This window comes from Seriola lalandi, unplaced genomic scaffold (assembly GCF_002814215.2).
Source record: "Seriola lalandi dorsalis isolate HSWRI2012SDOR001 ecotype SW California unplaced genomic scaffold, Sedor1 jcf7180002054899, whole genome shotgun sequence".
In the NCBI taxonomy this organism is placed as follows: Eukaryota; Metazoa; Chordata; class Actinopteri; order Carangiformes; family Carangidae; genus Seriola; species Seriola lalandi.
This window is the reverse complement of record NW_019525451.1, coordinates 1,091,427-1,116,222: the sequence shown is the minus strand read 5'-3', so window position 1 is coordinate 1,116,222 and position 24,796 is coordinate 1,091,427. Positions and strand designations below refer to the sequence as shown.

General features: G+C 43.9%; 1 protein-coding gene across 4 annotated transcripts in view; it reads right to left on the bottom strand.

Moving 5' to 3' along the window:
* The window catches only part of LOC111672376 (beta-1,3-galactosyltransferase 1-like), a 94,351-nt gene that overhangs the window by 23,893 nt on the left and 45,662 nt on the right, over positions 1 to 24,796 (bottom strand). The gene's annotated exons all lie outside the window — the stretch shown is intronic.

Here is a 24,796-nt window from a genome sequence, read left to right as displayed (position 1 = left end):
TGTCAGTACAGAGAGAGAGAGAGAGAGTTAGCATTAGCACAACCGCTAACACTGTGTCAGCCACTGCCAGTTACAAGCTAACAAATAACGTGAACTCGTGCTCACATGCTAACGCTAACTAGCTCTACAATCTTCCCAGACTGCGGCTTGTTGCTGTGTTTCCTCTCCTACTACATCGCATGATTGACAGATGGTTCATCCAATCACCTGCCAGCTATCTGTTTATTTATTTATTTTCCAAACAGTTTCCAGTTTCCCAGATGGTTCTGTGTAACAAACCATCTGCTGCGTCAGGTGACACTGTGTTTATACACTGCCATGAATAAAGAAGAAAACATGGAAATATAAACAAATATGCACCTGAACAAATCCAGGTGTTTGCAGAAAAGCGTGCATGTGTGTTGAACTGTAAAACACAAACAAACAAACAAACATATATATACACCTTATCGCCTTCATAGTGCAGATAAGGAGCCCAGTCTGTGCTTCACTGCTATCACACAGTGCAGGCGGAGGAGACAAACTGCAGCACGACTGCACTGTGTTGCTTGTTCTCACTATCAACACCGTCATCTGGATGTTATTCACGGATGGAGGAGGCGTTCGAGATAATCAAGCGATTGATTCATTCACCGATTCCCTCGTTCGGGAACGAGATATCACCGACAGGACGGTGACGCCCTTTTTCAAAGGCGCCGCATTTCCAACCACGTTCGCTCTTTTCCACAACGTTACGTTTCCAACATTGACACCGAGCTCATGTTCGGACGGAGGCGTTGGTCCATGATACTTCTGCTGCTGGAATGATTGACAATGACGATGCAAAACACATTCATCCTGCGGCCACAGAGGTAATTACTGTGTCTAATGTGGGACCAATTAGCAAAGGCCCATCAAGCTGCACTGCTTCTCATGTGCAATTATATTTAATTACATGATAGAGGTATTGCTGATCGCAAGAGAGGACGAGACCAGGGATACGCGCTTATCTGGGAAAAAGGTTGTCCGGTCCAAATCGACGCTGGTTAATAAACTGTGCCAACCCATAAAGAAGAAGAAGGTGCACTCCATATTTAGCCACACTGGGCGTCTCTTCAGAGGAACAATACATGAGGGTTTGGGACCAAAATGGAAAGTGTAATTGGGCTCTGAGTGCTGCAGTGCGTGACGGAAGACCAGCCAGACCTCTTCAGATATTTCAACAAATGTGAGTCCATTTATGAAACAACAGGAAATCACCAGCCTTTCTCCAATCTCATATCGACGCACCTGGTGATGTGACACAGTGGAGTCCCGACCCCACACCTGTACATTTATTCTATTTCATTTTTTTTTTATAACTAAACTCAGATCCTCTGCTGAGAAATCGCAGCTGATCCACGTGATACACGGCCTGAGGTCAGAGATCTCTTTTGGTTCGACTGCCAAGTTAGTCAGAGCTGTCAGCTCCGCTTTATTGTTGCCGCGGCAGCAGTGATGTCGTGGAAGATAAAACAGGTGAGCTACCTCAGCTCAGTCGAAGACGACTGGAGCTCTCTGCTCCCCCCGTGTCTTTGCAGTAGTTTCTCCTCTAAACTGGGACGACTGGACCACGATATCACATTTTAACCATTAACCGCTTGCTAAACCCCGCCCCCTAAATTTAGCACCCATAGCAACAGTCAGCAGGCTCGTTAAGCTTCGGGGGCGGAGTCCATGAGGCACTGTTAAGATTCACCCTCGCTCTCAAAGCCTGCTGATTGACAGATGTTCACTCTCTTGAAAGCAAAGCAAAAGTACTGCAGGTCAGATGGCTGAAATATAAATATACAAATTTAAGTATTTATGGTAAAAAAAAAAAGAAGAAGAATATAATACAATACAATGTGCAAAATATTTACTGTTCTTTACACGTGACTCAGCAAAAATAGACAGGGAGACGAACCTGCTGATGTTTCTGTGTCTGGGTCGAATCTGAATGTGACGCAGACATGAAAAAAAATAAAAATAAATAATGAATATGATATTTTTCAACCACTGCAGCAGCTGCATGTGGAGACAGTGAAGGCCACATGTGCTAAATAGTCACAGCAGAAAGTAATGTAGGTTATAATTATACACAAGGGCAGTGTGTCTCTCTCTCTCTCTCTCTCTCTCTCTCTCTCTCTCTCTCTGGTCACATCCATCAAACAACACGTGGACATCTACCTTTAGACTATATGACACCTTTAAAAGCCACTGATGACATCATAACACACTGGTGTGCGCTGTAGCAACGGTAGCTAACAAGGACAGGGCTCAGTGAACGCTCACTTCATTCCTTAAAGACTTCTTTAATTAATTCCTAAACAGAAATTCTGATGATTAGAAGTTTGAACTAGGGTTGGGCTGAACTGATGGATGATAACTACAAACAGAAAATAAAGCCTCATGCACTTTTCATCATCAAGATCCTGACTGGTTTCAGCTAGCTTACATTCCACATAAAAGGTTTTTGTTTTCATTTTTTAATTTATTTTTTGGTTGGTCTTTTAATCTGAAAGATTTTACACGACTTCCTGGTGCTACAGTTCAGTCGGAGAGATTTAAATGTGAGAAAACAAAGGCAAGCTGCTGGTCACAAAGAGAAGTATGAGCGGAGCCGCTGAGTTTCCCTCGCCGTCTTACTTTGTCAATATTTACCGCTCATAGTTTGATCTCAACTCCGACTCCAAGTTTCTCTTTTCCCTAATGAGATTTGTTCGGCTGATATTTCATCTGCCGCGCTCGGCGATAACCAGGAGCCATGCAAAAGGCGAGCGAATCAGGCCCGCATCTGAACCGAGACGCAATAATGAGCACAATTTTCGCAGGGTCCGCTGCAGGAGAGCCTAATGCCCCGTCTGTAACCTGCTGTGTAGTAATGACTGTGCACGTCACTCTCTAATGCTACTCCCTCAAAGATACACACAAACAAGGATGTGGAGAAGATGTACACCCATGCGCAGACAAACACCAGTGTTGTTCTAAGTGTTTTCATTACGCTCTTTTACCCCACATACGCTAATGGCCAATTATTTCTGCAGAGGTAAAGCGAGTGTTTTAGCTGCAGACTTTGTCCTGTGAGCTGTTGCTTTGTGAGGGGGGGGGGGTGTGTTGGCAGGTGGAGTACTCCCAGCGTCCAGGGGGAGATGGGGTTCATCCACAATGGTACAGGCTTCTCCGTAGAGCTGACATTTGTGGGACCTAATAAAGCATAAAGCTATATTTCTTATTCCCTTTACATAGGCGCTGGCTTTCACCCCGTTTTTTCATTGTTTCCCCAGGAAATTTATCACGGCGCTGAAAAGGCCTGAGGAAAAGTACAGTGAGACCCCGTGGCATTAAAACTCTCCACTAAAACCAATAACAGAAATTGTTTCAGGTTGAGTGCAGGGAGCAGATGACACCTCCTCTGTCTCCTTAGACAACAATGGCCGACCGCATGAACAGAGGAGTATCGACTCAGAGGAGTAACGGCTCCGAGCTGTTTCTATCAATTATTACAACTTCATACTCTCCTGTTTTATTATTGAAACCTGGAGGCAGAGCTCCCACGACTACAGGAAGTACAATCAATTCAAGTTAAAATAGGAACTTAAGTCAATGACAGTGGAAAGTCCAATCAAAGCTTGAACCCCACCCAACTGCAATAAACCCGTTAAACCTTTACGATAAAATAGCAAAAGGAGAATAGAGGAAATATTTCTGTGTTTGTGTTTCTGACAGTCCTTCTCTCACCGGTGATGTCACAGCCGTCCATGCACCAATCAGGATTTAGCATCATGTGAACAGTTTTTTAAACTAAACTTTAAATGTGACTTTTGCTAATTGAATTTGTTATAGAACATCATTTCTGATGCTACAGATGTTGTTTACATCTGTAATAGTGACATGAATGTATTTCTACTCAATTCTGATCAACGGAGAAATACTTGACAGCTTGTTTTTCATCTATAAATCAATCTCCCATTCTCTGAGTCTAACTGTAATTAAGTTAGCATTTAGATCTAGTCCGAGAAAACCAAAATTGTCATAAACTTGACCGCAAATGAGTTTATTTTCCTCAAACTTCGACACCACGCAACAGAGCGGAGTGATGTCTGGAGCGTGTTTGGCTCATTAGCCGCCGAGGTGTAGCACAGGATGTTTGACTGGTCTTTGAACATGTGGCTGCGTCGGGGTTTGGACTAACGTCGACATACCGGTGACATCAAAGAGAATATATGAGAGGCTGAGAGGTACGCTACGCCATATTGAGGTGACAAGAGCCTGCAGCAGAACACACACACACACACACACACACACTGCTGCCATCAAAGTGTTTTTGTGTGTGTGTGTTGGAGAAAGACAGGAAAAGAAAAAGAGAGAATTTGTTGTATATGTTGTGTATGTGTTCTGCCCGAGGTTTATTACCTCACTATCTGAAACTGATGAAATTAACTAGGTGTAAAAAACACAAACCAAAAACATTTCTGTTGACTGAAATAAAATAAACGATAACTAACTGAAACTGTGTTGTGTGTTAAACTAAAATAAACTAAAAAAAGTTGTAGAGAAATCGTCTGGTTTCCCTCTCAGCTGATAAACTGTCGTGACCCAGATATTTTGTCGATTTGTCGTGTCTCATGTTGATTCTACTCTCTGTCTCTGTCCCGTCTCCCAGCGACGTGTTTCAGCTGTGTTCAATCACCCTCCTTAAAGTCTCTGTCCTCGTCACTTGGTCTGCTTTGCTGTTGTCATGGCGTTGTTCTGTTGTTGTTGTTGTTGTTGGTGTGTCCGGTTGAACTTTTGTAGTTAAACAAACAAACACACTAAGTCGATACAAACACCTCCCATGACAAAAGGAAAACAAACTAGAATCACTGTCTCGTGGTTGTCTCCCTCCACCAACGGATGAATTTGTGAGTTATGGCCTTTGACCTTTGACCCTCTAAAGCTCTAAGCAACGCAGGTGAGGACAACAACTCCCATGATCCCACGTCATTTCAGTGTGTTGTGGAGTGTGATGAAATTCAGTGGCGGTGAGTTAATTGCTATTTGAACTGTTGCAAGTCGGCTGTGAAAACATTCTGGTATCCGCAGGAACACGGAGGATCACCTCTGCGTATTCACACACGCCGCGGCGAAGAGCGAGCGAGGGAGGCGGTGAACGAGAAGAGGAGTTCAGGAGTGCGGACGTCACTCTAACCCGGCGCTGCGTCTCCACAGGAAGCTCCCTCCTCTGCTCCACTGTGTGTTCTCGCTTTGTGCGCGGGTAAACACACGGCAGGGACGTCCTCAGAGGAGACGCGCTGCAGCAGGAGATCACAAAGACCCAGCGCTGGTTGTCACAGGAGACCGTTAGGTTTACAAAAGACGTTTTTTTTTTTAACTGGCGGAGGTCGCAGACTCAGTGTGTTTCTCCTCCCTCCGCTCCCAGTCTCTTGCGACATCGGCGGAAAGAAAACCAGCTCTTGATGTTTCTGTTATTCCATAGTTTGTTCCACCAGTGTAAATCTCCTCCTAACACACACATGTCTGCATCTCCTCTCCGCTGTGCCCCCCCCCCCCCCCCCCATGCAAATGATACCTCTCTCTCGGGCATCAGTGAGTGTTGCCACCTCTCAGGCAAAGTTTTAACTACTTCTCCATTGTAATTTAGCACCAGGATAACAGCTGCAGGAGTGTTGCTATTACAGCCCATCCTGCACATCCTCAAAACCCTCGGCACTCGACGCAGCCCCGCTGTGAGCAAGCAGGAGAGGGAGCGGGAAATAAATGGAGACGAACGAAGCAACAATTTACTGTGATTTTTGGATTTTTGCCGAACCGCAGCGGGAAACTATTACTGGTTTGTCTTAAAGCTCAACAGTGCAGACGTGTTATTGACATTTCTCACATGAGCAGCAACAGTCGACACTTTTTATTTTGACCTTTTGTTTTCAATTTCAGTTTAACTTTAACCCCCTGAAAACAACAGACACAATCTACGGATTCTCAGCTTTCAGATGGGACAGTGAACTAACCATGTGTGACAAACAGTGACTTTATTCTACGTGTCATTCATGATGTTTGCTCTGAACAAATCATTTAAAGTCAGCGTTTCACCGACGCGATTGATGCTAACCTTTGTTTCTATTGTTTCTTTAATAACTTATGAACCAGACGTTCAGGGATTAAACCATTAAAACACACGTCTAGTCTGTTCTGGTTTAGTGACGTATTATAACTTTAAGACGGGTTCAACACGGTAAAGCCACAGAACGTAACGACCTCGTGCTTCAGGTGAAATGAAACAGGAAGTGAACGAAGCTCTCGTGGAAAACGCCTCAATGACATCATCTTAATTAACTTTGGTACCAAGTGAAACATGAGTCACACACTAACTACAAACTTTATACTGAGCGAATATCTGTATCGACAGTTTAAATCCCCGTGCAGGTATGAGGCAGAAACGCTGGAGATAATAAGTTGACTCCCACACACTGATCGGTTTATTTAAAGGTTCTGTGAAATGAAAAATGTCTGTGTTCATCGTCTCTATGTGGAGGTGTTGTTCCGCCAAGAATATGTCAAGTGTTTCTGCTTGTGGAAATTTTCAAATCAAAATCTGACCTTTATTCTTTTCCTACGGTAATTAAAGTGTCATACACAGAATTACAACCTGTTCTTTGGGCTGATCAACACCTCCATCATGTGAAATCTGCATTTTTTTCTCTGTTTGCAGCAACTAACGTGGGTTGAATGTTTTCAGAGCATAAAAAAAACAAAGCATGAAGGTGGTTGTTATTTGCTTTTGTCGTCAGGCCAGTTTCAATCAAACATGATCAAAACTCACACCCACACACTCGTCTTGAAACTGATGAGCAGAGGTTTGACAGTTAAACAATAAATGGATAGGATATATATTTCCTAGCTTCACTCTGACAATTGCTCATTTAGTCAAGAACATTTAGTGACACGTCGGAAAGACTCTCATCCTGTGGTTTAGCTAAAAGCTAAAGCTTTGCATAAATCCCTCACATCAGTGCTGTTAGTCAGAAGGTCACAGCAACAAGCTAACGTTACAACACAAAGCTAAAGTCTCCATCACGCATGAACACACGTCTTCCGCTGCACCTCAGCTTGTTGAACGCGGCAGTAAACATTCGGCGGGGAAAAGTGCACAGCTAATGTCAGTTTGAAGGCTAATTAGCTCATTAGCTGCTCAGCTGCAGCACATTAAGCAGCGTGTAAAATGTACCTGTAAATGTCTCTTTGGTCCATTCAGACGCTTCTGTGAAACCGTCAACAAGCTTTGTGTGTCACTCCCCTGCAGGGGCTCAGCGTGTCGGCTGCTGTCAATCAAAACGAAAACAGACACGCCCCCCCCCCGGCCTCTCGGAGGAACAGGAACACATTAAGCTTCTAGACAGAGCTTTTCCTCTTGCTTTTAAAAAGGAAGATAATTATTATATTTGAGTGCACAAAGAGACGAGCAGTTACTAAAGGATGTGACTGATTCTTATTTTGGTCGGGACCATAAAATATTTTTTTTACTTTTATTTTCAGAAACAAAATCAGCGCCGGAGCTGGGTCCGTGCCGTTCTTTGGTCTGACTCCAGGAGACTTCCCTTTTCCGGGCGAGGTGCTGCAGCTCTGACTGTGTCAATCCCTTTCGGGTTTTGTAAATGGCTCTTAGCCCGGCCCCTCCCCCCCGGGGAGGTGGCGAGGAGTTACTAATCCCTCATGTTGAAAGGAGCCAGGTGAGGTGGTTCAGGCATCTGATTAGGAAGCCTCCCGGGCCTCCTTTAGAGGTTCTCCAGGCACGTCCACCTGGGAGGAGACCTCGGGGTAGACGGAGAACTCGCTGGAGGGATTACACCTGCACCCCACCTGGTCTGGGAACACCTCAGAACCCCCCAGGAGGAGCTGCACCTCTAACTACATAATCAGACAGCACTAAAAAATGGTGAACTCCATATATACTTTCTAGGGAGAAGTGATGGATCGCAGACAGAGGCTGTAACTTTAAAGTCCTTGCACACATGTGCTACACCTACACAGGTGACTTCCCTCGCCCCGGCTGATTCCATGTATTCTCAGGTCTGTTTGGGTCTGAAAACACCTGTGTGAATGCGCTAATTAAACCTACGCTCAGGTCAAATAAGAATGTGTCTCATTTCAACAGGTTAACAAGCTCTCAGTCAGTGGAGGACATTTCCACAAGGTATGAAAGGTGTAAATTAGAAATAATACAGGATAATAATGATATGATGATAAAAAGAATGACAGCTGAAGGTCATATTGTTCAAGCTGGCTCAATGTCACTGTCACGGCCTTTTTAAAGAGCGCAGAGCCATAATGAATGTTATTATTTACACTCCTACTTTCCCTCCTGCCTGCTGCCAAAACAGCAGATTCTGTGTATGAAAATAAAGTGACAACACCTGCGCGGATGCACTTTATAAACTCACCTGTGAGTGGGAGTTACAATTACACGCGCATCACCGTCAAAGATGACGGCTGTTTGCTTTGACAGCAAACTTTCGCCTTCGAGAAAAAGGAATTACTATTCAGAACCTCGTCAGTGCCCGACTCATTAACGGCTTACATGACCCTACATGTAAAGCAGTATATGTTACATGAGCACAAAGTGTGTCCTGCAGAGCCGGCGTTAAATTACACAGGCAGGTCATTACACTGAGGCAGATCATTCTCACTTCTTTTCACCCAGGCTTGTTTTACTCACTCCTCTCATTTCATGCACAATAACCTTCTTAGATGAAGGGCTTATAGCTGGAGTGATACAACGCATGAACTATCAATGAATATTTTATAGCATTTCCATATTAAATTTTTAATTACATTTTAAATAGGCTGATATTTAGAGATTCCTTTTAACCAATTACATCAGAAAATCCTAATATTATAAGTAAGTTGATTTTATTCAGGTTATTTTTGTGCAAATATCTTCTACCAAAAGCCTTTCGGCAGATTAGCTCATGACGTAGATTTAAACACATGTTTACACTGCTCCGGGCTGTTGTCTGAGTTCACAGATATGTCAGAGGATTTTCAGTGTTCTGGTATGGAGAAATAATAAGTGAGTGGGTGTTAATTATGCTTAAGAAGTTAATGGCTTTTCTGTGTGTGAATGTGATGGAATTTATGGCTCTAAAATAATGTGATTTCTGCGGTGGCCTTAAGAGTTTAACGCACTGAAAACAGACAAAGGAAAAGCAAAGACAGGAAACATCTTCGTCAATTTGACAACACACGTGCTGCAAACGAAACACCTTCCGTTGTCGTCTGTGCTACTTGCAGCGATTTCCTGTATTTGGTTGTGTTGTGAGTATTTGCAGCGTTTGTGTTGTCAAATTGACAGTAGCTGTCCAGATACGCTTCACACATGCACATCCAGTTGAGCAGGGAATCTATTCATCGTCGCTGTCTGCACGTACATTTCATAAGTGTTATCGTGTTTGGCACGGCAATAAGTGGCCCTGGAACGAAGCGGCCGTTTGTTTGGAGCCCATTTATTTTCTGGTGAAATGGTATGTCATTACATTTCACTAAAGGAAAAGACTGACGGAGAGCGACTGAGGAAATATATACAGAGAAATAATGAATTTTCCAAGTAGTATATGCATTTAAATCTGCATCAAAAAACTCAAGTCTGCACTGATCTATAAATGAATGAGTACCAGCATCTTTTATCCACAGCTGCCTCCATCTGCCTTCAGCAAGCTAACTCTGATTCTTCCTCCTTTTCTGACGGTAAAATAATACGATCGGCATGAAGGAGGATTCTTGCAAGGACAGATGAGACGCAGAGTGGCGCCTCTTCTTTTTATTGAGATACAGAGCGGGCTGCGATGGCCGACTACTGCCTCGGAGCTGAAGGTCACACGTGCACGCATCGATCACACCCAGGAAAAGTGAGAGGGAGAGACTTGTCTTGATTTTCTGGCGCTGTCAGCTCCCGTTGAACCAAGCCAAGTAACGCTCTTTGACTTGAAGCAGGGGAGCTGGAACAAGTGAGTGTGTTAAAAGAAAAAAAAAAAATGGAGGGAGGTAGGAGATCCCACACACCTCCTGTACGCTTTGATACCCGGCTCTGTCCTTGAGCTCGCCGCCAGCGGAGGGTCCCATGGTAACCTACCGTGGAAAACAGGGACGCTGGATGAAGCAGCCGCCGGTCACAGGGAAGGAGACGAACCCTGCGTTACAGCAGGTAGCATTCAAAAGGTAAAACTACTGCTGCCCATTTACTTTAATGCACCGTTACTGTACTGAGCACACCCACCTACTGCCAGCACACATCACAGCCACCCACACACACACACACACACACACACACACACACACACCTTTACAGCCTCTCTGATCTCTAATCTCTGTGTATATAACATCACTCTCTCGCCTGGTGGATTTATATCAAAGCTGAATGCCAGCATAGTCAAAATAATACAAAGGATTTGTAACATAACTTCTCTGCCTCATGTACACACACACACACACACACACACACACACACACACACACACAAGTCCCTTTATTTGGAATACGTGTCGTCTATGAGGATTTAAATCTCAGCTCACACCTTCCTGATTCATCAACAGCAGCCATTTAACACTGTGCTGATGAGTGCTGTGCTGTTTTAACATACTGTGTGTGTGTGTGTGTGTGTGTGTGTGTGTGTGTGTGTGCGTGCGTGTGCACATGAAAGCTGCCCAATTGAAATGGCTTGAAAAGGAAAATCTGCCAACATGTACAAGGCCGTCCTCTATTGTGCGCCCTGTCAGGTGGAAACTTTCTATTTCTCAAATGTCAACTTCTCAGCTGCAGCCTTGTTTCCGGCCCTGAGCACCGTGTACCTTGGACTCGGCCAGTGGCTCCTGAAATACGCTCGTAAAAGGCCAAAGTTGCGTAAATTTCTCCAACAAGAAGACAATATAGTAATTAGAAAGAGAAATCTGAAACTTTCTGCCCCTTTTTTAATACGTAAAGATCAAGCTGGAACTTCTGCAGTTCCTCTAACGGCCACTTGGGGCGGCTCCAAAACTGAGTCAATCCTCAGACTCTCATGTTAAACACATGTTTACAAAAACAGCTTTGGTGTCTGGAGCTAAATTTCCTCTTTGTGGTGAAGAGGGAGCTCGATTCACCGCTCCATCTTCATCTTCATCTTCTTCACTTTGCTTTAAACATGAATACGGAGACAATACGAGGGTCTGACTCTCACTGCTCTGCGTGTGTGGCAGGTTTGTTGCACCTCAAGCTTTTGCTACGGTGAATGAGCATGCAAAGGTGAGAGAAACTCAGCCCTCGCGGCATCACCTTCCCTCCTCCTCCTCCTCCTCCCCCTCCTCCTCTAAACTTCTCTCCGGGCGTTCACTCCTTCTTGGCAGCCGGGGCTCTGGAGTCCCTTTTGTCATTTCCACCTCTATCACAGCCACATCCGCGACGGGAGCCCCCACTGCACTGCGCATTTTCAGGTGTCCCTTGAAAGACAAACCTCTTCTCCCGGCGAGAGCGCATACATTCAGTTTACAGAGCGATCAAACAGTCCAGCACCTCCGTAATCTCTCCCTCCCTGTCTGAGTCCGCCCCTATCTTCCTGGACAAGCTGTTAGTAATGAGAGTGGGGTGTGCGCCAAGCCGTTTGGCTGTGTAATCCCTTTCATAATGCCCTTCACTCAAGGGCCAGGGGTCATAAATAAACAACAGAGCGAACGGCAGCGCGGCATCGCAGGCGGCGGGCAGATTGCAAAGTGGTCTCGCCCAGGAGCGGCGGTGGGGGGGTGGGGGTGTGTTACGCCGCTGATGACTGAAAGGGTCACACGGTGCCATGGTGAGACTGCTGCAGAGACTTATTATGCTGAAGGTGTGATGGGCGGGGAGGGAGAGGAGAGGAGGGAGCGCTGAATGGCTGAGCTGTCTAGGGGTTATGTTGACTGCTGGACCCTGTGATGATAGGGAGCTCCCGTGGGGAGGAGGGGGAGGGGGGGGGGCCTAGAAACCGTATCCCACTGCAGATGTACTCTTTGGGTGTGTGTGTTAGCACATGACTGGATGTGTATATGAGGCCGTGTCAGTGTGTGTTCGTGCACGTCCCGGCTGTTGGTTCATCGGCTGCAGGCGTTTCTGCAGGAGCGGCTCGGTGCACATTTGCCATCGCTGCAAGGTCAGAGCGGACCTCGCTGCTCGCTGTCAAAATGGAGGACAGGAAGGAGGCAGGTAGGTGGGTGTGTGTGTGTGTGTGTGGGTGGGTGGGAGGAGAGTCATCATTGTCTCTCTGGGGGGGCCCCTGGGGACCTGAGCCCTTGTTGAGTCCTTGAACTCCTCTCTTTTCTGGCTGCTCACAAACAGAAAATAAATGCCTGCCTCTCTGAAACACAGTGCTACAGAGGAGAGAGCAGAGGAGGAGGAGGACACGGTGTTTCTATCAATGATATGTTACGTGCTCTTATGCTGTAACAGGATGAGCCATTGTGAAAGGGGGCAGCTATGACTGTGACAAGTGAATTTCTTTCTCGGGTTAAATTAAGCACCTGTCCATCAATCAGGCGCTGGTTATACAAACCCAGGCAGGTGAATCCAACACCGATGACGTGCCAGAATCAAACACACCAAATACCTGTTTGTATCTACCTGTGTTAAATGCACATAACATACATTTACACAACCTCTACAATATTCATTACAGAACAGCACTGTTGCGCTGCTGTAACCTTGTACACACATTTAACAGTGACAGCTTGACCTCCACACAGATTTACACATATACTGTATATATTATATGTTATTGTCCAAACATACTTGTCCAATTAAGCTAATTTGATTCTTAAAGCTCCTCCAGTGTAAAGGTCTGTGTCCATGTGTAGTGTGATTATAGATCAGCTCTAGCTTCTATATTAATACTGTGAAAGTATCAAAGCCTCAGTCCACAGAGAAATGCACACAGCCTGTATTCAGAAACTGAGCCTTAAAACCAGCCGTCAGGACTTCTGGAACTTTGTGATGTCACAACTAAGCAGTCACCAAGCCCCGCCCACCTGGACCCACCATCCAAACCTTTGCAGGATTTGGTTTCTCTGACTGTTTTTACCTGAAATCTGTGTTTTAGAGCTGCACTGATTAGGTGATTAATAAGAAAAGTAATTGACGTCGTTTGAGTCGCCTTTTAAGCAAAGACTCCATGTATGTGTTCAGTGTTTTATATCATAATAAAGTGAATATGTTTTGGGTTTTGCGCTGCTGGTTGAATGAGTCATTTAAAGGACTTGGAGACGGTGATGGAAAATCAACCTCTGTTGATTGTGTGGCAACAGTGTGACAGAGTGGAGCTAATTCACACCCACAAACGAGTCCACATCCACAAAACCGAACCAAACCGAAACTGACTTCCATACAGGTGTCAAAACACACACCGCAGCGTGCTGACATCCAACCACAATCACACATGACATGACATGGTTCTTATTCTTACCTGCTGTAAATATCTCCTGTAATCATTAACAAGAAAACTACAGCTGAAATTAGTCATAAGTAATTAGTATTTTCACAAACTTGATTAATCATCAGTCAGTTTTCAAGCAATTAGACTTTGGCCAACTACACACTGACTTGCCAACACCGGAAAAGCCATGGTTTGGATGGCGATGTGTGATGAGTCTAAGCTTGATATTTCCCGCTGGTTTTTCTCATCAGTCTATTTCCAGTCTGTGTTTAAATTACTGCAAGAAAAAGTGTCACTTAAAACTAAAAGTGTGCGCACGCATGCCCACATCTGTGCCACAGCAAAAGCCCCTTTACACCGAAATTAGCCCTACAATTACTTTTACATAACATACCACCGACACAAAGTACTTAGTATGCTATGCAACCCACTTTGAGCCACCAGAGATGGCTACAAAGCCTTTCCTCCCACGGATAGGAGTGGAGAGTAAGCATGTGTGGTGGAGTGCTTACGTCCAGAGAAATAGTTCAGGGCAGAACTTTGAAAGTTTTGACTTTTCTTTTCTTCTCCAGTTCAGTCGAAGCAGCAGAAACAGATATGTTCCAAAATGTAAAAGTGAATGTCAACATGTTTGCCAAGACGGTAGCGGAGAAACCGAAACTCACAAATGAACATGGACGAGGACACACACACACACACATGCACACACACACACACATGCACACACACACGGCACCCTTTCTTTCTTTGTCATTCCCTTCATCTTTTACCTCATTTTCCCTTCGCTTTCTTTCTCACTCTGCTCTATTCTCTCGCCTTTTTTACTTTCTCTCTTCCCCTCGCTTTCAAAAAAAAAGAAAAAGAAAAGAAAAGAGAAATGACCTAGTTGATAAAGGCAGACGTGATAAATGGCCACAGAAAATCCTGCCTTTTGAACCTAGTTCTAATTTTATGCGGCATCAAAACACTATTGTGCCAAAGTCCAAGCCCCCACATTGGAGTAAATACATTGCAGCACATAAAAGCCCCCTTATGAAGTGTACTGTCAGTGTGTGGAGGGAGGGCCTATTCATCTGCAGAGTTTAGCTTTATCAAAGTCATGCATGGTTAAGAGTATGCAATCGCTCAGTGAATATACAAAAGACTAAAGGATTTGGGTTAGGAGAGAAACCTCACAGTCCACACACTCTGTCTAATTTCTAACATCAAACACACTGTTCAAAGGCGTAGTGTCCGACTTGCGTGTGTGAAGACACCTCCAGGAAATGCAAAGAGTGGGGGGGGGGGCTGTAAGAGAGAAGCGAGTGGAGGTAAATGGTCAAAGCAGAAGTGGCCAAAGGAGATTTACTGTGCAACAGGAGCAGAGAATGTAAAATGGATTCACTGAAGGTAGCTGCATGAAAAAACATTTTCATTTTCAAACGCTTTCACCTTGATACCTTGTTCTCAACAGACAACCCTCAAACATTACTGTGTCCACCGGTGCGCATTAACCTCTGGCAAGCTTATGTTCAGTCAAAAGCCAAGTGAGTGGCCCCTTGAAGCTGCAAGGTTCATTTACACCTACAATACAATAACATGGAAGGGAACAAACAACCTACTGTTGATTTTCCTACTTCACGTCTCGAGGCTTGAAAATCAAAAGTGGCAAGTAGGTGAGGTTCCTCACTCTGGACCAAGGTGTTTATTAACGGGTAAATTGGACTTGACAGCTGTTAGAGAAAAGGTCAGGTGATCAACACAATCATTAGGAATGGCCTTCTAGCGACAAAACCAATCAATAACCAATTTAATGTCAATCTGGCCAGTAGTTGTTGAGGCACTGGACAAAGGTGTTGGACAGACCAATGGACCACTCACTCACAACATTTAAAAAGGTAAAAGCGTCATACCAGCAAAGACATGACAATATGACGATTCTTTATTATACCACATTTTTCATCACCCATGATAACAATTCCTAATGATCAATTATCAATTATAATAAAGGGGCTGATTGTAATTTTTCTCTGACGAAGTCGTGGTGACTGTCGCTTGACAAAAGCTTCGGTCATCATTGTCTTTATAATAGAAGAAGTTATAATACGTCCTCTGAGCAGCGCTACATCTCCAGGGCAGATTGGAGGCTACAGTTACTCGGTATCGGAAAGTGATAAGACAGGCTGGGGCTAGCTGGTTAGCATGCTAACTTCCGTAGAACAAAAGATGCGATGGAGACGAGAGCTAACGTTGGTGTTTCTTTCCACCTTTGGAGACGGCTCTTGTTGAGTAAAGGAAAGAAGTTTGATGATTTCTATAAGACTGGTAAGTAATGCTAACGTAGGCTAAGTAGTGATAGCAAAACAAACAAAAAATACCTCCTTTAAAGCGACTTGGACCCAAACAAGAGATGGGATAAGAAAACAGATGGATGGATTAATTTAAGAAAAACGACTTCTTCAGTTATATAGATTTAAGTTTTTGCTTAAACCAACACTTGTTCGTTTTGAGTGGATGAGTGGATCATAGCTACTGCGGCTAACAGAAGTGAAATGTCTGATGGTGCTGAAACTGAAGCTCCACAAAAAAAGGACTGAGCTGCCTCCGACAGCCCACCTTTAGTTTAAAGGTGTTGTCTCCTGGCAGCCTGCTCTGTTACAAAAACATCTTGTGACTAGGATTGCTGCCAACAGGTTTAAGGTTGAAGACTTCCTGGTGCCCTGAAGAAAGCTAAATTTAATGCTTTTTTGACTTTTTTTAAGACTTTCAAAGACATGCAAATACCCTGCCAAAGGTGGGGTGAAAACCCTGAGGGGCAAGGTGCAATAAAAATCGAAATATAGAGAAAACAACGCACACAATCGGACAACCTTTGCCCTGAAGGAATTCACTGTTGAAGTCAATTGTACAAAAGGTGACAGTAATTACTTGTGTAAAGACTGAGAAACAAGAGCTTAGGAGTTCATTCCTTCCTTCTTAACCACCTCCACACACCCGCTGAATCGCTGCGTGGAGTGGGCGTTGCTTTTTGGATTGCTGGTTTCAGATAAAAAAACTAATGGAGTGTTATAGGGAGAGGGGGTTTCACACGCTGTGGATCCATTTAAAGGAAACTTCGGTTGAAGCGAACGAACGCCTTTAGGCCCAGGGGTTGAGGAGGAAAACAAACCGAACCAAATAAAACCTCTACTCTGTTTTATCCTATTGGTTTCATGTCTGTCGGAATGTGAACTGACAAAGCAGAGGTGGTTAAAGCTGCAGACAGCTCATGCTGGTGACTGACTGCTTATGGACGCCTCACAAGGATGTGTCAGCCAAAAACTTTAAATTAGCAGCAGAGTGAAACACAACGCGGAGAGGGAGGATTCACTCCACCGATCTCAAAACAAAAGAAGCTTGCGACCTTCACTTTAAATGAAACCTTCATTTGTCAAGAGGTGCTCTGACTGGTAGAAACCGGCGGGGCTCTCTGCTCAAGTGGATATGTTTTACCACTAGACAGAAAGCGGTGCTCAAACACTGCACTGGTCTGTACTGCACTGAGCTTTACCAGGTTCAAAGGCCAGTGTAAACAAGATTCGCCAAACCTCTCACAGATATTAACCTTGCAAACAGGAAGCAAACAGGAAGTGGCCATGGTTTAACCTCTGGGGTAATCATACGGCGTGTCCAGCCCACTTTACAGTCCAGGTTAAACAGTGCAGCTGAGCTGCGGGAGGGACTGCCTCTGCACCGCCTGGCTTAAGAGCAGACTCATTGATTGATCTTATTGATATTTGTAAGGACTGCTTTCGATTTGTTTAACCTGCTCAGGGTGAGAAGACGAGTTTAACAGAGGACAAAGCCACACAGAAAGAAGAGGTACTGGACGTTCTGCCAGACAAGCAAATACAATATTCCTCTTTACATCAGAGAACATTTCATTAATCCTATTTTCATAATCCAGAAAGAATTATTGGAATTAGAGACTAAAAAAATACTAATACTGTTTTTTTGCTCTGTACTCTCTCTGTAGTCTCCAGTTTTCTCTGATGTTCTCAACTTGTTCAAAATCCTAAAAATACGAGCCTCCACCTCCACAGATCACACTGAGCCGCACACACACCAGTAAGTTAGGCCCAGTAAAGCCAACACACTCACTAAGTGAGTTCATATAACCGTGGTTGAGGTGTGACTTTGGTTAAAATTTGTAATTACTGAAAAGAAATTTATCAGTATGTACATTTATTATAAAAGACAATGTCCCCTTCCTCTCTTTGCTACCAGCTGACAATGGTGGTACAGTAATGCAAATTGTTTTTCATCTGTGTAGGCAGAAACTAAAAATACCTCCCTCTCCACTACTTCATGACTCCCATGGAAACCATGAAAGAGAGGCAGCTAACAGGAGCTACATCCTCTCCTTTCTGTAATACAACAAACATTGTAGTAAGTGTGTGGGAGCTGCTGATGAAAGTAGATAAAACAAACTGAATCAGGGCTAACGTTAGCAACGTGGGCTGCCTAGTGGAAGCTTGTTAGCCTAGCTTGCTAACTAAGATTTTTCCATTGGAATACCAACTACACAGCATGATGAGCCCCTCTAAAGGTTGAACTCTGTTATTCATGGTTGCTACGGTAACTAACGCTGTGTGGGCCTGTGGGCGGTGACTGTTGTTTACATGGGTCCTGACCTGTTTGTCTAATTTCCATAATGACATTAGGTGATGAGTGATACATACATACAGACATACAATGAGGCAGCTCAGCTCAACGAGTGAAATGACGGACTAATCTGCATTTACTGCTTGACCCCGGCGTGACCCTCAGCCCCCGGTCGATACAAGATATGATTTGAAATCTTCCACATCAGCAGCTGCAGGTGAGGTCCTGAGGGGGAAGCCGCTGTGATTCATGTGTCAGCCAAGACAAATAACCCGGTCTTGCATTAATCACCCTTTCATCCGACAGAGCACTTGTTTGAACCCAGACACACTTTATAAATCAACTCGTGCATGGCCAAAGAAAAAGCTGTGAGATGCATCCACAGAGGCTTCTCCTTTCAAAGCGGTGAGACGTTATTGTTTGAATCGGCAGCCTCTCGCTGCTCGCCAATTGAAACCCCACCACAGTTTCATTTAATCTGACAAGTATAATCTTCTGAGATTGCCCTTTCCCGCTGTGATGTTTGGAAAGCTTATAAAAGACTCACTTCATTGATCTGAAGACACTTTAAGAGGCCTTATTGTTGTTCCCATGCCATAATCACAAATAGACCATTTGAAATGGAATAATGCCAAACAATGCCAGTCAGTGAGCGAGTCAACCATGTAATAAAGGCCTAATAGTTTTATCATTGCTCCGAAATTGCGGTCTATCTGTGTTTGTGTGTGTTGCTGTCTTCCTGTCTGTAAATCTGCCAGCAGTTCAAATACAGCTCGTTCAGTGTAACCACAGAAGCTGTTGTTGAGGTAGTTTAGATTGAAATAAGGGACGTTTAATAGGAAAAATACAAGTCAATCAATCTTCTATCTCTGGGGATAAATGACTATTTTCACTGATAATCAAAGCCAGTGAAAGGGATGTGAAACGTGCTTGTTTTGACAAAAATACAATATGCTAGAAGAACCAACCTGCCTAGAATCTGATTTTAAGGAGTTGTTAAAACCACAGATATGACAAATCTATTTTCATCATTTCTAACGAGCTATCGCATCGCAAACGGAGGAAGCAAGATGGCGACGAGGGAGACAGCGGAGTTGGCGATAACATCTGTGGATTAGCTAACATCTGGAGTCCTGACTGATTCCTATGGAAAGATTTCTCAATGAGGAAGTGAGCGTAGATGAACTGAGCACAGCTTTTATGGAGGAAAAACCACGTTCAACAAAACATTAATCACAGATGATTTTTTAAAACATTTAAAACGTGTCTGGAGAGGAGCTTTAATTTTGTGCTGATACACGGAACAGCCACGCTTCCATCAGATCATCGAATGCTGCAGAGACGCTATGGAAAGCTTTAGGCTGCGGGACGTTTGAAGTCAAAGATGTGTTCAATGAGAGAGAGAGAGAGAGAGAGAGAGAGAGAGAGAGAGACCCCCAGACAGACGCTTGTGGAACGTTACTGCAGCCAGTGATGATGTTCACATCAAACAGCTACGTGTCTGGGACAGATGGTGAATACTGATATTTTTGGTGTGGTTATAAGTTGATGTCTTTGCAGCTGTTGGCTTCTGTGGGTCGCTAAACGCCCTTCCTGTCTCGTCCCTGTGTCTGCCGCTGTCCCGCTGCTGGGGGGGGGGGCTTTAATCTGAGGCCAACCAACCCTGTGATGTCACAGGTTATCGTGCTGCAAGATGGTGGCGTCATTAATGCGAAAAATAAATTGCAGCTTCTTCTATTATTTTTTTCTCACGTCCGTTGATGATGAGAGTGGAAATCCATTTTGTGAATCATGTGCACTTGATTGTAGAGAGTTCATACAATCTGGATACACCTCGTCCACACACACACACACACACACACACACACACACACACACACACACACACACACACACATTCATCAGCCATTCACCTCCCACTGCACCAAAATGGATTTCCCCCGGAGGCCAGCATTCAGGGTTTACGTCCCTAATGACCCACAATAATTCAACCGTGATTGATTAACGAAAGAAATCCACTAATGAGTTACAACAACTGTGTGAAGACAGAGAGACGTTCATCTCCGAGGCTTCCTCATGACTGTATTAAGCATTGTGCTCCCTGATATCTCACCGCCCTGTCAAATAACTCACTGCCGTTTGCCGGGCTCAGGCCGATATCTCACCGTGGTTGGCTGCGGTTCACGCTGAACACAGCGCCGGGGAAACCACGCGTGACAAACTGCGACCCTCGCGTTTGCACTTCATTTGGGGCGACAGCCGCTCGGCGCTGGGGCAGACGGGGGAAAGACGTACGAGCCGGCGGTGTTAATGTATTCATGGGGAAAAAAAGATGGAGGAAATCGCTCCTGAAACATGACGAAGCGCCTGCTGAGGTGTCTTTGATAAATTATGATGAAGCTATGCAAATAGCGCCTGCAGCTGGGTCTCTAGCGTGTACTGTTCAATTAGCCCGTCACCGCGGTGGTAGACTAACACTCGAGCTGGGTGAGAAATGGATCCATCTATTACTGAAATTCATACTAATCTGTTTCAGCATTATGATGAAATCAAAGGCAGTATTTTGAGTTTAGTGCAGATATAAACAAAAATAAATTCTGATGCTAAGACTAGTCTATAATCTAAAATCTTCCTGCATGAGACCCTTCTTTGACACAATAATTATCCCATTAAGAAACATCCTAAAACTCAGCACTGTTTGGAAACAACCTCCTGGAACCTGAGGCTTTTCTGACAAACTTTATGTTCACTAAAACCTTTATTACTCCTCAGCCGATAGAAACATGAAATAAAAACCATTTCGCAGTTAAATCAAGTGCCTTTGAAACTCGATAAAGCTGGAAAAACATTCTCAGTTCAGTTTAACTCCTTATAACATTTGAAGAATCAATCTTTTTTTTAATGTTGATAAACTTTAGGGCAAATGTAACGATTTACAACGAAAAGCTTAAGGTCTCAAATGGTTTTTACTTCATGTGTCAATCTGCCTCAGAGGCTGAGAAATAAAGGTTTTATTGACAGTGTTGCACCAGGTGAATCTGCACCTGTATCTAACTAGCGATGATACTGGCTCCTCCCCCCTCCCCCCTCCTTGAGCCGTGGCTAGCTGGTTAGCATCTTAGCAGGTTGATATCAGTATCTGTCGTTGTCTTTGTTATTTTCATCCAGGTAACTGCTGTAATCTGTTTCAACATCGCTCCCCTCGCTCAGGTCGTCAGAACCACGGCTTAAAAAACTTTTTTTTTGAGGCTAAAACAAACTAAAGTACATTTCCCATAATGGATTTCACATTCCTGACCCGAAATTCAGCGAATCACAATGTGTTAAGAGTTAATAAGCCGAGCAGCAAGACAAAGACTCTCATTTCTTCACCCAGTGAGAAGAAGCCTCATAAAGGAAGTTAAATCATGTTAGTACATTACACCCTTCTATCTGGATCTGCGTCACAGACCTACTTCACTAACACTACTAAAGCGTGTTGGATATAATTCATCACAGTGTCTCTGTGTAGTTTCTATTTCACTAACCAGATAAGAAAAAGCAAAAAAATCAAATCCTATGACTTATAAAATTATCTCATGGGTTGATTGAATATTTTAAGTGAATTCTCTAAATGAAAGTGTTGGATAAAGTGCTGCAAAATGGACTCCCTTTTAACTGTTTTGTGTACACACACATATATATAAATAAATAAATAAATATATCTTCATACAGAATTTGCTGTAACCTCTGGAGTCCTGATCTGGGAAGGAGTTCAAAGAAGCCTCTGAGATACAGACAGTTCCGCCCCAAGGCCCATCAACACATCCCGTCCTTTCCACTGAATATTTCACCATGAAGTGTGTGTGCGCTCAGATTTTACACTCATGTTACTCAATGCGACTTGTGTGGCGATGGAAATTAAAAACCATACAAGTAGTATGTGATTAGATGCAGCTTTCGAAAAAACAAACCGCTGCAAATTTACCATCATCCACATCCCCACTGAAAATCAGTTGTATTTCAATTAGGCTACTACCACTGAGAATAATTTCATCTTGAAGCTTTCCTCATTGATGGGTTTAGAAACTGGAATTTCAGCGTGATTAGAGCTTTGGATATCATAATACAGCTGGAAACACAATGTGTCTGGCTGCAGAGCTGCTGCAATTAAAAATGACATCATGTTAAAATACTCTTCAAGGCTAGAAAATGCAAATTATATGCAGATTAGTAATATGATTCATGTATTAATTTGGCATGCTGAGTGGTGATTAGGTGAGTGGGAGTAAGCAGCAGCCACTAATGCTCAGCAGTGGCTAAAAACAGTACGGCAAGGGGAGGCGAAAAGCCAGCAATTTCCTTCATTTACTCAGTGTGAAAGGTGACCTTTCCACAGTGTCCCCGCCTGTGGCGCTAAGGAAGTGCGCATATGCAGGGGATGTGAACTTTAGCTTGCATGGAGCATCGGACATATGTATGCTAACTGTTTGTGTCTCTGCGGGCTGCAGACACTGGCAGGGCAGCGAGAGACACGCACACAGAGGGAGGACAGAGAGGCGGGAAGCTGTTCTAGATGTCTCATTTAAAGATGCATGATGCAGACCTTTCAAACGCCCGAGAGCAAACCGCAAGCTGCTGAATTTCCTCTTTGCTTTTTGGAGGAGAACTCGCGGCCACTGTGGCACGAGACAGAATAAAAATAAAAATCACACACTGCAGCTTTAATACTGAAGTTCTACCAGTTTTACACACGAGTATTACTGCGCCTGTGAGAACTGCTGTATTGACCTACGTTTGGTGATGTCATCAGCCTGCGTCACAAACAGGGGGCAAGGAGTTCAAAAGATGCAGGCATTTACCAGGCGGATGCTATTGAGTTGCATTATGGGAAATGGAGCTTGACCCATACTGGAGCCTTAAGGCAGGGTATTTTGGTCTTGTTAGCCTCTTTAATATTCCACTGCTCTGCTGCAGTCCCGTGTGATTTCCTTCATATTATAAATTATAAACATGTCTGTAAACAGACACAGTATATATATATAAAAGTATAGTGTACTGTGAACCACTGATCATGTGCAGATTAAACCGACATAAACCTGATGCATCGTTAATAAGAAGAAAAAACCCACTGACCCAGAGACAGATCTATTTAAATCCATTCCAACATTTAGTCGACCCGAAGTCGACCCCACTCGTGTATTAGAAATATTAATACACAGACCCGGGACTCTACCTGATCCCATTAGACTGGAATATATACATCTCTGGTCTCGGCTGCTAGAGGACAAATGGACTCCTGCTTCCTCCTCCTCTCTAATAATTAGGTCATGAGCCTGTGTTTTCTTTTTTTGTGTCATTCATATGCGACGTTATCACCCTGTGACCACGAGAGGAAGAGAGAACTACAGGAAGGGTTTGGTCTCAACCTCAAATCTGCTTCAGCCTCTGAACCAACGAAACCACACCACACCAGAATCACAGTCTCGCCCTCTGCTCCTCAGTTACAGCACTGAACATTGTGATGTCACAGTGAAGCTGACCTTTGACCTTTGGCGGTACATCAAATATCATCACGTCGTTTTATCCTTACAGACATTCGACAATTAAACTGTGTCATAATTAGCATTTGAATTTTTGTGTTATGGCCAAGAGACGTTTCAGTTTGACCTTTGACCTTGAAATTCCATGTTCATATACGTCATGTGCACCTACACTGTGATGTCATTCTCCCATGTTTGTTACTGTCATTCTCATTGTAATATCACAATTATTGATTGTTTCTTCGTGTCATTGTTATTGTTTGTTTTTTCTTACTGTGTACAGTTTGTCTTGTTGTGTGTTTTTTAATGTCTACGAATAAAGTTGATTGAATTGAGCTGAACTGAATATACCTAGAAAATAACACATCTTCAGTGAAGGCAACACGGGAAACAAAAACAAAGCCCCGTGCAGAAAAATAAATGTCACCAACCAAAGGTCACACCACCAACTCTGGACTCGTGTCTGCCTCCATGTTTCCTCGGGACCTCGTCCCATCATCCCCGGCTCGACCGCGCCGACAGAACGAGCCTGACACTCTGATAACCACCACAACAGCAGACCGCACCATCAGTCTCCCTCTGCACCATTTGATAAAAATACTAATGAAGTTTACCGAGCAATTTGTCGTAACCGTTTGAACGTAATTCAGTCTAATCAGTGTGTTAGATACAGTTTAATGGTTAAGACCTGCAGCTGATGGTGAAATGAAAATGTTAGAAATCTTAGCAAACAAAACTGTGCATCACGGAAAACATCTGGTGCATCTGGAGTGGCACAGGAGAAGCCAGCTGACCGTCTATACAGTCGATCAATCATCCAATCAGGTTTGAGACGAATCTCAGAGATAGTTAAAGCGAACGATCACAATCTGTGGAGTGACGCAGCAAAGGTTCTGGATTCTTCTGTAAATGAGAGATTTCGCTTTTTGATTTTTCATAAAAGCTTTGTTATTACACAGGTCTGTCACAGGTAAAAACACAGAACACTGCAGGTGCATGTTGCTCGACCCCGTGAGGAGACAGACCTGAGAGAGGAACTGGGATCCACATTACGCCATATTTTCTCTTCAATAATTCACTTGGTAATTCCCTTTGATGACAAAGGGAACGCGGGAGAATTAAATGCATGCAAGGCTGATAAAACCTCCGCTTCATTAAACAGCAAGATTGAAGCGGTGAACCTCAGAGGCAACAATAACTTTTACTCAGGGTTTCAGTTTCAGTTCTC